The sequence below is a fragment of the Choloepus didactylus genome, chromosome X, assembly GCF_015220235.1.
Source record: "Choloepus didactylus isolate mChoDid1 chromosome X, mChoDid1.pri, whole genome shotgun sequence".
NCBI classification, from domain to species: domain Eukaryota; kingdom Metazoa; phylum Chordata; class Mammalia; order Pilosa; family Megalonychidae; genus Choloepus; species Choloepus didactylus.
Window position 1 is genome coordinate 13,628,584 of NC_051334.1, and position 13,474 is coordinate 13,642,057.

Sequence of the window (13,474 nt, forward strand, 5' to 3'; positions counted from 1 at the left end):
TCAATTCATCTTCATTTAATTTCAAGGGTAGCACATCAATGAAATTGCATTGTAGGCTAGAACTTCTTTAATCAACAAAAGTAGGGAAATGTGAAAACATGCTGATTTAAAATTGGAAAGGAGGCTTTCTTCGTTGTTGCTAGAGGCACTTTCCATTCTTACATCCCGGAGTAAATATGTTTTCAGTGATCTGGATTTGCTGCTGTGACTTCCACTCTAAGCTGGGAAATCAACACAGACTCAGCAAAAGTTTCCAATTAGCTGAAATCAATTGGAAAGTTTAAAAGGAATTGAAAGTCTCTATTACTGAACTCAATTGAAACCTACTTGCTGAGTGTAATTCAGATAATGTTCTACCCAGAATAGTTCTGAAAAAAAGGAAGAAAACAAAATCCTCAGAATATCTCAGTTAAATTTTCTTGTTGTTCAGATTCCTATCTTTATAGAGTCTAGGACCCAGACTCTACTTGTACCCCACCGTAGATTTTTATCTCCATGTATACTATTTTTATCTCCATGTATACTATTTTTTTTTATCAATAAGAAGGAAGGAAAAGACCAAGGTAGAAGTGAAGGCATTTTGGACCCACCAGAGGTTTTGTTTCTACATATATAAGGGGTTCAAAACACCAGGGGTGGGTGGGCAGTAGCATATCCTGAGCCTGTCTTGACCCACTGTACCTTCCAGATATCCTGACATGAAAAGGCAACCTGGTACAATAAGATTCTCGTTCTCAGGAATTTAACCTGGGAGATAGGGAAAGAACCAGTGGGAATGTGGCTGAAAGGATGCATATAGGAAAAGTCAGATGGTAGGGCCCCGGTCATGAGGGACTGTGGCAAATTAAAATCGTGAGAAAGCAGAAATTGAGTAAATAAAAGACATGTAGGGAAAGAGAGAGGGGAAGCCAGCCAGAAGGGAGAGGAGAATGGAGCAGACTGTCAGAGTGATGGCGATGTGCCTTGACAAAGGCCCTTGGGAGAGACTGAGAGGGGAGAGTTTGCAGAACCCCTTTTTAGTGCAGACCATGTGGGCCTAACTAAGGATGACCACCTTCCTTGTGCTAACTTGAGGAAGATCCTATATCTTGAAGCCACAAAGCCTAACCAACACAATGAAGACTATTTAACGCTCTGTACTTGTGTCCAACAAATCGATCCAGGAAGTGGGAATGCCTGTTAACAGCTGTGTTACGGCCCAAGGGGGCTTTTGCAGCTGAAGGACTAAAGAAGATGCCAGGCACGTTCTGAGACATGAGCTTTTATTCAGGGCTTACTTACAAGGAAATGGAAGTTGGTCACGTTGCCCTGGATTCAGGAGTTGTTCTGAATGGTGGCAGGTTCAGAGCTCAATGTGAAGATACTCCACAAAAACAGGGGGTGCCAGGGAGTGGTTTATAGGGGTTAGGACAAAGACATTCCAACGGGCATGGGAGCATAAGTGCAGGAGCATGGTCTTGTGACATAGAGAGGGATTGATTGTAGTCAACAGGGAAGGGGGGAGGATTATAGGTTATCTTGTAGATACTAGTATCTCAGGGAGTTTCAGGGAGGAGGTAAGCTAGAGATTATATTTACACCAGAGGCCTGATTTTACAAGGAGAGTAGATCAAACCTTAACTGACCTAGGTCACGAAAGCTGCTGTGTGCAGAGGCTTCAAGGCACCTGGGGAAGGCCCTGGGCTTGGGGCTCCCACAGGCTGTGAACATAAGTGGTAACTTGGTCCAACCCCCTCTTTTTGCTAATGAGAAAATTGAGGGCCAAACCACACAATAACATGTCCAGTGTCATGCTTCCAGTTACATCCCCTCAAATGACTGACATCTAAGTCTCCCTGTGGTGGCAGCTTTTAAAATGGCTCCCAATGATCCCCGCCTCCTGGGATTCATGGCCTCCCTGTGTGGGCTGGACCCACCTAGTGACTTGCTCCTAATGATAGAGGATGGCAAAAGTGAGGGGCTGTCACTTCAGTGATTGGGTTAGAAAAGAGTGTGACGGTGGGTGGCCCAGACCCAGAGGTGCTGAGGGCAGCCGAGGCTCAGACCAGGGGTCCCCGGGTCTGCATTCCCTCCCCTGCATTGCACCATCCCCAATGTGTCCGTCCATCCATCTGTTGTTGCCACCCCCCACCTGTCAGGTGGTTGCAGACCTTTGGTTCCACATTGTTGTGCATTGTGGGAGTGCTGTCTCTTGGGGAGGAGGAAGAGGAGGAGGTGGAAGGTGGATCCGTAAAGAAACCCACAAACTAGGAGAGGGAGGGGAAGGCCCTAACCGTGAGGCGCGTGCACCTGAGAACCATGTCGGTACCAGAATCCTTTAACCCAGAAAGTCAGGAATTGGACAAGAGCCACTGGCTGACCAGGTTCACTGAGCTGAAGGGCACAGGCTGCAAAGTGCTCCGAGATGTCTTACAGAAATTGCTGGAATCCTTGCAAGAGAACCACTTCCAAGAAGACGGGCAGTTCCTGGGAGCAGTTATGCTGAGGCTTGGCATTGGGATGGACACATGTGTCATCCCACTGAGGCAGGGCGGCCTCTCCTTGGTGCAGACCATGGACTGCATTTACCCTGTCATCGACAACCCTTACATGATGGGCAGGAGAGCCTGTGCCAACGTCCTCAGTGACCTCTATGCAACGGGGGTCACGGAATGTGACAACATGCTCAGGCTCCTTGAGATCAGCAATAAGATGACTGACAGGGAAAGGGATAAAGTGATGCCTCTAATTATATAGGGTTTTAAAGACGTGGCAGAGGAAGCAGGGACACCAGTAACAGGTGGTCAAACAGTATTAAACTCCTGGATTGTTTTAGGGGGAGACATGATGACTGTCTGCCAGTCCAAGGAGTTCATCATGCCACATAACGTGGTGCCAGGAGACATGCTCGTTCTGACCAAACCCCTGGGCAGGCATATGGCTGTGACCGTTCACTAGCGGCTGGACATCCCTAAAAAGTGGAATAGAATTAAACTAGTGGCCACCCAGGAAGGTGTAGAGCTGGCATACCAAGATGCAATGATGAATATGGCGAGGCTCAACAGAAAAGCCGCAGGGCTCAGGCACACATTCAATGCCCACGCGGCCACCGACATCATGGGCTTCGGGATCCCGGGCCAAGCAGCAGAGGAACGAGGTGTTGTTTGTCATCCACAACCTCCCTGTCCTGGCCAAGATGGCCACCATGAGTAAGGCCTGTGGGAACCTATTTGGCCTCACGCAAGGGACCTGCCTGGAGACTTCAGGAGGCCTTCTGATCTGCCTACTACGCTCGCAAGCTGTGCTGTTCTGTGCCGAGATCAAGTCCTCCAAGTACAGGGAAGGCACCAAGCATGGGTTGTTGGGATTGTGGAGAAAGGCAACCGCACAGCCAGAATCAAAGACAAGCCCTGGATCATTGAAGTGGCCCCATAAGTGGCCACTTAGAACATGAACCCCACGCCTGGTGCCACCTCCTAATCTGGGTTTTGGTTTTACATTGATCTATTCTGTTACTATTACTTTAGTTAAAGACCATAAATCACAACGATCTCATTGTGTCTACACATCGGTGACTTGAGGTCGATTTGTGAGTGGATACAATGAATAAAGCAGAGCTCATTGCCTTCTTTTCATGTTACATTAATTCACGATGTACCTAATCTTGAGGCAGCTTCTGAGTTGAGAATTATATTCTTATCCAATACTGTTGATTCATTTTGAATCTTTAGACACTTATCTCTTGCCCACAGGCTCTTTCAATGGTGCTTTCACATGGCACAGACATTACCGAGAGTGGTGTTGACCGCAGTTGGTGTCTTCATTTTATCTCTATTTATCATTATAAGTCTGATGTGTTTTTCACTGTCTTGAACCGTATCCCAGAAAGAAAAAACCAATCAGTGACACAGTAGTATCCCAGTAGTAGGAGAGCTGCATGATGTCCACGATTTTCTGTCTAGTCTTACCATTCAAGAGCATCTCCAACCCAGGACAATCCCCACTGGTGCTTTCAGTTACACAGGGCAAGAGGTTCACTCTGCATGGATAGCACTTGGAAGACAAAAAAGAAGTTTTGTTTCCTTTTGTTTTTGTAGCCTTCCAAGTATTTGCAGTAATATCATTAACTGTTTTCTTTACTGACAGCAAAACAGGACATTTTTCGCAATGTAATTAGATGTTCTATAGTGCAAAAAGGAATTGCCCTTCTGAAAGGGAGTTCATGTATAATACTCATTTACAGTTGTAATTAACAAGGCAAATAATTTAGAAATAGAATCAATAATAAAGACTGTCTGTGGGTGGTAGTGTTTAATACATTTTATATTTTGTATAGTGATTTCAGGCCTTTTGTTTTCTTAAAATCAGCAAGTATTTAGCTAAATTGTCCACATTATTTTGTCCTTCGTGCCCATGCTTTTTGTGCACACTTCTCTTGATCTGTGTTGAAATCTGCATTGCCAACTTTGCAGCTTAAACTTGTTATTCAAATATTTAATTTTTTATTGATCTTGTATAATCAGATGTCCCTTTTAGTACTATTTTAGAAGCATTGGGAGGGTTTTGCTTTAAGTACAATTTTCTGGGGGAAAACTAGATTTTAGTTTTATAAAACTTGTAAGTCTTTCATGGGACCTATATTTTTTTCTCGAATTAAATTTTGTAGCTCTAGCTCTAGAACAAATAGGTGATCTAAAAAGGTGTTTATCTGTGTTACTCAAAAGAGGTTTCCTTATATTTTGGCCTACTCGCCAGTTACGGGGGTCCCCGTTATCAAGCGCAAGTGCACTGGATCCTTGAGGGTCTCTCTTCTGAGAGAAAAAGCACGGTGTCTCTGCAAGTTTCCGAACGCTTCCTGCTTCCAGGCAGCAGAGCCATGTATGCTGATCGACTTCTTGCCAAAGAAACGCCGCCAGGAAGACAACGCTCCCTGGAAGCTGTGTCCTCCTGGAACGAACAGGCAGCAGCCTTTACACAGGTGTTCTGGAGACAAAGCCACATGCACAGTATGCAGGACGTGGGGCTGCCACAGAACTGAAATTGATTGGACATTTTGTAGGAATTTATGCAGATGTTTGTCCTCAAAAGCTACAAACCAGTGGTCAGCAAAATATAATGTGTTGGAAACCTCTGAGTAAGATCAACCAAAAAAAGAAAAAAAAAACTGTGCCTTCTATCTTGCTTGCATTCTCTTTGACTCTTCTTTGCCCTCTGATGAAGCAGCTGCCATGTTGCCAGCTGCCTTGTGGAGAGGCCCATGGGGAAAGAAATTGAGCACAGCCTTAGCCCAAATGCTCATGAAGAACTGAATCCAGCCAACACCCCTGTAAGTGAACTTGGCATTCATCCAAGTTTGAGGGGCCTGCAGTCCCAGCTGTTACCTTGTTCATGGCCCTGAGAGAGACACTGAGTTGAAAGACCCAGCTCAGCCACGCCAGGATTTCTGACTCACAGAAACTGTGAGATCATAAATGTGTGCTGAATTAAACTGCTAAATTTGGGGGTAATTTGTTAGGCAGCAATAGATGACCAATACACTCTCAATGGCCAATGTCCATGCCAGATGCCTGCCGAGTCAACAGTGGCCGGCTCGCCTTCCCCCAAATAAAAGCTGTGCCTGTGATTAATCTTTGTTCCCAACACGGATTAGTCTTTGTTTCACTTCTGACCTTGGCACAGAAACAATATTAAAATGACTTTGGAGCAAGTAAAAGCTCAGGTGTGGGATTAAGACAGAAACAAAGTAGAAATGTTGGCTCCAAAGTGACTGCAGATTTCTGTGATCTAGAAGGAAGCACAGGCTCAAATTATCAAAATGTTCAGGCTGTTTCTTAAACATTTCATCAGTAAATGCACAGCAACAATCTTGTTCCTGGTGATGTTCCCAGTGAAAGCAAGCACTCTTGATTGATTTTTCCCTCCAGTAGCATGAGTTATGCATGTTCTTTGTCAGTGTGGGCAAATATGGGTGTGTGCGTGGATAGGGTAAATGCATTTATTTCTCACTTGTGTAGTATAGAGAGTCATGAAAAAACTAAAGTTTGGATTCACTTTTCAGAGACTGAATTCACCACAGTATGAATTAAGAGAATGAAAAGTAATTGCTCAGGGAGAATAATTATATTTATTTATAAATATATAGAATTTATAAATATAAATAATTGTATTTATTCATCCACCCACTCATTCATTCATTTGCTCATTCACTCAACAAATATTTATTATGCATCTATTACATGTCAGGCAATATTCAAGGTCCAGGAGGCAAAACAATGAATAAGATCAATTCCCTGACATCAAAGAGCTTGGGGTCTAGAGGAAAAGATAGTGAAGAAACAGAGTCTTCCTATTACAAAACTATAAGCATAACCAGAATATCCAAGGGCTCTTTGGATTGCTGTAGCTTTCCAGGAAATTTAAAATATCTCACTGAAATTTCATAGAAAATTAGTTCTTGTCTATCTAGATGAAATTTTGGATCAGATGGTGTAAGACAAGCCTAGTCATTGTGTCAAAACCATTCTGAAGTGCGTGTAATGCCATATGCTCGAATCCTCTCAGGCCCTGCTGCCCCATTCCTAGATCTTCTCTACAAAGAGCTGCTCTCCAGGCCCCCAGCCTCAGACTACAGCTTAAAGAGGACTTTCTTGGCCACCAAGTGACTGGCCATCTACTCACATGTTGGCTCTTCCTTTGGCCAGGAACAAATTAGCTTTACCTGCCCCTGTTTATTCCAAAAGTTCTTTCAAAGTTGTGAGTCCTGAAACAAATTCAACATAGGCCTATTCAGACCAAGACCAGTATACCTTTCTCTGTCTGCCAGGCCCCAAGCCTCTGCTCCAGTGAGAAGCGATGATGGGGAAAAGCCCACTGGAGACTTAATCATAAGATGCAGGCCTCCAACTTTATAGGTACTGATCCCCCACACAAGTAACATAGGAAGCTCCTGTTAGCTCCAGAGAGATCCCATAGAAAGCAGCGTTTAATAGATGGAGCGAAAAACAAAAATACAATGAAGATATTGGTGAATGTAGGAAGCAAAGCCATGCAAGTCAGCTCCTTGGAAGGTTTAAACTTCTCACCAGCAGCAGATGCACGTGTTTGCCTCATTACCTATAGGACCCTGAAATCTGGGGTTCCTCTGTAGTCTTTACTTTTTCAAAATCAGTTTCAGTAACATGTACATTTGCTGGTCAGGTGTCCAGACTGTGACTCAAAAAGATGTTTGTGACCTCTTTGATTTGGAGGGTTTAAAACAAAGTGAGGGAAAAAGCACTTCAGCCAGGCAGGGGATATGGTCCAGGCTCCTTGGCTGTCACCAAGTCCTTGACATCAGAAAGTAGTTTGTTTCCATAAACAATGCACAGAATTGAAGAGGAATAAGTGAGGATGAGTATGGAAACAGATAACTCTCTGATGGATGAAAAATAGCCTTTAACATTACTTTCACAATACAGGAGTGGGCCAGAGGAAAGCTCAATAAAGCCTGGTGATTTGAACTTGAGCTCTGCAGTCAACCTATCTTGTACTAATTCTTATCCAGGGTCAATTATTTGAAATCTCTGTGCCTCAATGTCTTCATCTGTAAAAATGGGAGTAATAATAATTATGCCCACTCTGTTGGGATTTTAAAAGGGTTAAGTGAGATAATATATGTAAAACTCAAAGCATATTGTAAGCACTCAATTAAATGAGTTATTAATGAAAACTCTTCCAAAACTTAACGGCATCATCCAGGGCAGGGTTTCTCACTCTTGGCACCATTGACATTTGGGGCCGGCCAATACTCTGTAGCAGGGGGCTGTGCTGCACAGTGTAGGATGGTTCACGGCTGCTACCTGCTAAATGCCAGTAGCACCCCTCCCCCCGGTGGTGACAATCAAAAATGTCTCTAGGCATTGCCAAGTGGCACCTGGGAGGGGCAGAATCCTCCAGGGTTGAGAACTACTGAACTAGAGGGAATCAAACTCACATCCAGGAATGTTTTTTAATTTGGCATTAACCAAACTCATCAAGAAAAGACACCACTTAGCTCTCTGGATTTATTTCAAACACGTTGATATTATTCTTTAGTGGTATCATAATATACGAAGACCCAAATTTTGTAGAATAAATCTTTCAGTAAATTTACAGTTGGTTGTGATTCCAGGTGTGTAAAAATTATAAAATGTCATCCCAAAGCTGTACACCTCTCTAGGTCTACTTGATATTTCCCATGCCAACCCCAGCTTGTTCAGTTTATTGAGCCAGGAGAGCTTAATGGTTGGGAAATGCACATGCTCTGGTGTTATCTGTCTCCTATTGTTTTATGAAGGATGATTTTTTTTTTGTAGCATGCTTCTAAATTTTTCTAAAGAGTTGATGGGGTATTCAGTTATTTAATGTGGCATTTCTTCCTCAGATGTACACTCACCAGTCTTAATATTCATTTTCTTTCTTTTTTGACTTTATGTCATTGAGAACCTTTCTTTTCCTTGAATCCTCCACTCTGGGGGTTCCCAATATTCACTTTGTAGGAGGCCAGTTGCATTCATGAATTGGAATGGGGCTCAGGAAAGGGGGGAAGAAAAAAATGACCATGTAAAAGGAATTTAATTCCCCTTTAATTGTTTATATGAACATGGTTTTCTAAAAGACAGGATTCAAAATCCTGCAAGCAAATGCAGGCAGAATTTTTCTACTCCAGAAAAATAAGTAACTATTATTTTATACATAGCAAGCATAACTTCAAACTTAAGGAAAACTTGGCCTTTTATAAACAAAACAAAATACAAAGACTGTGACATGCAGCATGGATACAGAGACAAGAAGACAAGCCACAGAGCCAGGGGTGGATGCCGCAAATGAGAAAACAAATGGGCTAGAAAAGCACCCCAAGGACCGTGGCACACCCTTCCTTTCCCACTTAAGCCTCTTGGTCACAGGCATCTGGGCTTCTAGCCAAGCTCATGCTACAGGGCTGGTCTTTCATGATTATCTTGGTTTGCTATTAATCTCAAGAAGCTTCAAAACAAGTACAAAGCTGGAAACATTGTCCTTAGGTCACACACTCATTAGCAAGGTTATTTCTTCTTTAAATCTAGGAATCTTAAAGATGTCTATCCTCTCATTAATTCATTCCCTAAAAAACCCTGCTGCTAAATGAAAAGCAATTAAATCAAATTTTCAAAATTTTATTAATTTTCATGGGAAAAACAATAATGCCTTCCATCCCAACCCAAGATACCTGTGTCGGTTAGAAACTGTTATGTACCCCAAGAAAGACTATGTTCTTTAATGCAATCTTGTGGGGGCAGACTTACTATGGGTGGGATCTTTTGATTAGGTTGTTTCCATGGAGATGTGACCCACCCAGTTGTGGGTGGGAACTTTGATTAGATTATTTCCATGGAGATGTGACCCTGCCCATTTAGGGTGGGTCTTAACTATATCACTAGAGTCCTTAAGAGAGCTGAGAGCCCACACAGACCCAGATGCTTGGAGACACTGGGAGATGCAGACAGAAGGATGTTTGGAGATGCCAAGATAAGAGATGAAGCCCAGAGTTTGCCCCGGAGAAGCTAAGAGAGGGCCCCCAGATTCTTAGAGAGAAACACCCTGGGAGAACAAGCATGGACGCACAGGTGCTGAGAGAGAGAAGCTAAGGGAGACAGAAGCCCAGAGATGTTTTGGAGAAAGTCAGTTTGAAACCAGAACCCTGTAGCAAAGGACAAGCAGACACCAGCCACATGCCTTCCTAGCTGACAAAAGTGTTCTGGACATCATCAGCCTTTCTTCAGTGAAGGTATCCTCTTGTTGATCCCTTAGTTTGGACACTTTTATGGCCTTAGAACTGTAAATTTGTAACCTAATAAATCCCCTTTATAAAAGCTAATCCATTTCTGGTATTTGCATAATTGCAGCTTTAGCTAACTGGAACAATACCCAAACACCATTTCCCAGATAAAAATATGTATCAATTGGATAATGAAAGCAATTTTATAAAAGTAACAAACAGCAATTTAAAAAGAAAAATATGTAGTTTGTATACAAAATACTGTAAAATGAGGGTTTGTTGAACTCCTCCAAAAGGAAACAGAGTGGATAGTGAGTGGTGGAAGAAGGAAAAGAGGGAGCCCTTTCTCCATCATGTCTTCACCAGTTTTCCAACTTTGAGTTATCTGGCATCAAACTGCGCTTAAGAATAAAGTCATGGCCCAGAAATACATCTATCAGGAAAAATAAAAACTAAGCCAAGAGCACTTTGAAACTCATAGAAATGCTGCTTATGTGGAGGCTATTATCCCCTCTTACTTAGTATTCGTGGATAAAGCAAAATGTTTGATATCATCCAAAAATGTTACTGAATTCAAATCTCTTCTCACTATAGAAACTGTGGTGTTGAGTAAATTAGTGAGTGTGCTTTTGTCTGAAATGGGAATGTTGAAAATTCACTTGTAATGGGGTTTTTATTTATTGTTGTATTGGGTTTTTAAAAAATGAAAGTTGTCTGATGGTGGTATAACAGAGGGGCATTATTTTGAAAAGTTATCAACTGAACAGACACTTGCATGTGGTGAGTCTGCACGTTATCTTCCCCAGTTTGCTCACATAGGGGCTGTGTCATTATCTCTAGGTTGTAACCTTGGAGGCCCCAACGCTTCACCACCATCAGCCATCCATAGGGGAGGGGCCACATCTGCGTTGGGATGCCTGAGAAGGTGAAAGGGACTCTGTCCTCCTCACCTTAATCTGATTTCCTGTTGCTGCTAACAACCAAACTAATTAAAACCTTAACTCCAAAACTAAATTTGGCCTCCTGCCAAATCTTGACAGGTATGATTAACAATCATCACAGGCAATTATCCCAACCTCTATACAGCAAATCAAGACAACTCAAGTTCACGCCTGTTAATTTTTTTCAGCAGAATAGGTTGCCAATTCAAATACCAGGAAAAAAGTGATCAATTTTGAGTTGTGAATGTCAAAGCAACCTGAAAATAGGCTCAAGGGATGGCTTCTTTCTCTGATAGATATTGTTGGTGACTGAGAATTTGCCCCAGGCTGATTTTATAACCTTTCTTTTCCTTCATCCTCTTTCTTCTTCCATTCACTGTGTGCATTCTACCTGATAGACCCCATGCATGGAATTTGACAGTTAGAAGACCTGGATTTTTCCAAGTTTTGCCACTGATTCGAGAATGTCATCAATTATAAGATGCACCATTATTTTACGTAACACTTAGAAAGAAAAAATGTATCAAATTAAATTAAGACATAATGCTTTCTAATTACTGAGAAATTTTATTGTAGACTTTCTGAGAGAACTTTTAGACTTATTTAGACAGACTTTAATCACATTTCACTATTATGTATACATCAAAAGGGGAAAATATGAATGAAATAAATTGGTTTAATTCCTAGCAGGTCTTCAAATTCATTTTCCAACTCTTTTGAATCATTTTTCAGCACAGAATTCCCATGTTCATGCTTTGTGTTTATGTCTCTGTTATACCATAGGTTACATGTGATCTGGTCCTCTATTCCATCAAGAGCTCTGGTGATAACCATGTTTCTTAAAATGATATTCCACTATTATCCTCGAGATTTTCTTCCAAACCGCTCACACCCATTCTGCAAGTGCTGATGTTAACACATTCTTGCTTGGTGAGATGTAGGCAAATGCTTGCATAAACAGAATGTAACAGAGCTTCATCTACCTATGGATTTCTTCCCTTTTTAGATCCCCCAAAGCACCTGGTTGTTGCATTGAAAGAAAATGTGAAATTGTCATCATTCCTCCAACAACAGATATTTGTTTCACTAATCTGTCAAATATACACCCCACTGCTCTGTTTCTCTGCTTCTCTGCGTTCGCATCATCTCATCATTTCAAGGCCAAATCATGGCAAATTCTTCTTGCAGATACTTTAAATACCAGTTAAACTCAATATGTATAGTAATAACAGTGCACATGACTCAAATGAAATAATGGCAATATGAATACTATGATCAAGTTGGTGCCCGCTCTTGTAATAACTACATGGCGACTACCACCTGACTTCCAAAGATTGTAAAACCATCAGTTATTAGAAACATCTTGATTTCAAAAATGTTAAAATATAGGGGTGGGGGTGGGGAATGCATCTTAAAATTGATGATGGAGACTGCAAATAAAATCAAGAAGGTGTTTAGATGATTTCTCTTAAGTCTCAATTCCAGTATTTCCCCCTCCTTCTATGCAGGACCATTCGCAGTTGCAAAATGAGGTTGAGGAGGAAATCTGGGGATTATCCACACTTTGCATAATTTAGAGAAAACTGTTCCATATGGTTGTGTTTCCTTCTGATGATATTAGGAACATCTGCTTCTGCAAAGCAGCAAAATTTTCAATGCAGCTGGGTTCCGATCATGGTTTAGGGGGCTTGATTTGAAGAGACATCTCATTTCAGGACTCTTTTTTTCTTCTGGTTCCCTTTCTCTATTACAAAAGCACATCAAGGGAGCCCTTCTCTCAGGGAAAACCCTTGAAGTATTAGCTAATGACATCCGAAATGACTCCAAATGATTATCTTCCCAGGAGTGTGTGCATTTTAATAGGGAACTCTGAAAGACAATAAAAAGTCTCTGGGACTGAGAGAAATTAATCTCAAAAGTGGCTATGTGGAGGAGGATATTTTGTTTGGGAGAGATTTCCTTGTGCACCTGCCGTCTGCCTATTCTTGAGGATGGCTCAGCTCCCTAACAGGTGGGTCAGTCCCTAGAACTGCAGGCTTGCTGAAGTACTCCCTATTTTGAGATTCACAAAGAACGAGCAGGCCCTTCTGGGATGTCTATTGGAAGGCCAAGAATATCACTGCCATGACAGATGTCCACACTTCCCTGGCACTGGTTTCTTATCTTTAAGTTCACACGGTTAGATGGTGTGATCTCTAACATCCCTTCCCACTCTCTCATTTTATGATTCCGTGGCACGATAGAGGGGAGATTGAAATGGGAGAGGGAAGAGGATTACTGAGTCCTAGTCCCAAATCTGCCACCACCTAGTTGTGTAATCTAGTGCCAGCCACTTAACTGCTCTGGGCCTCAACTACGAAACAAGCAAGTTGGAGAAAATTATGTCTTCAATCCTATCCAGACCGGCACTCAATTCGTAGCCTGCGTTTGCCAGTGACCATAGCATTTCTCCTCTTTGGAAAACCTTGCTCAGAGCCAGAAACCTTGTTCAGCCCAGAAAAAGAGAACTTAGCAAAAGAGCAAATGAATAAATGAAAGACAATTTTAGAGTTCTTTAGATGAGTATGTGGAAAAAAAAAAGGGGAAACTTCAAAAGAATGGTCTAAAAGATGGAGAGGTTGAGGGCCAAAAATAATACCAACATAACATACGATTTTATTTTGAAAGTATTTTAATGAATGCTCCTGGAAGGAAAGGAGATGACCACACCACTTACCAAGGTCGGGTTTGTTGTGTGTTTAATCAGAAAATCCCGCTGTGAAAAACTACATGAAAACCC

The 13,474-nt window shown here is 42.0% G+C and overlaps 1 pseudogene; it reads left to right on the forward strand.

Annotated features, from left to right (window-relative positions):
• The first annotated feature begins 2,298 nt into the window (after positions 1 to 2,298).
• Positions 2,299 to 3,459, forward strand: LOC119523137 (annotated as a pseudogene).
• The last annotated feature ends 10,015 nt before the right edge of the window (positions 3,460 to 13,474 follow it).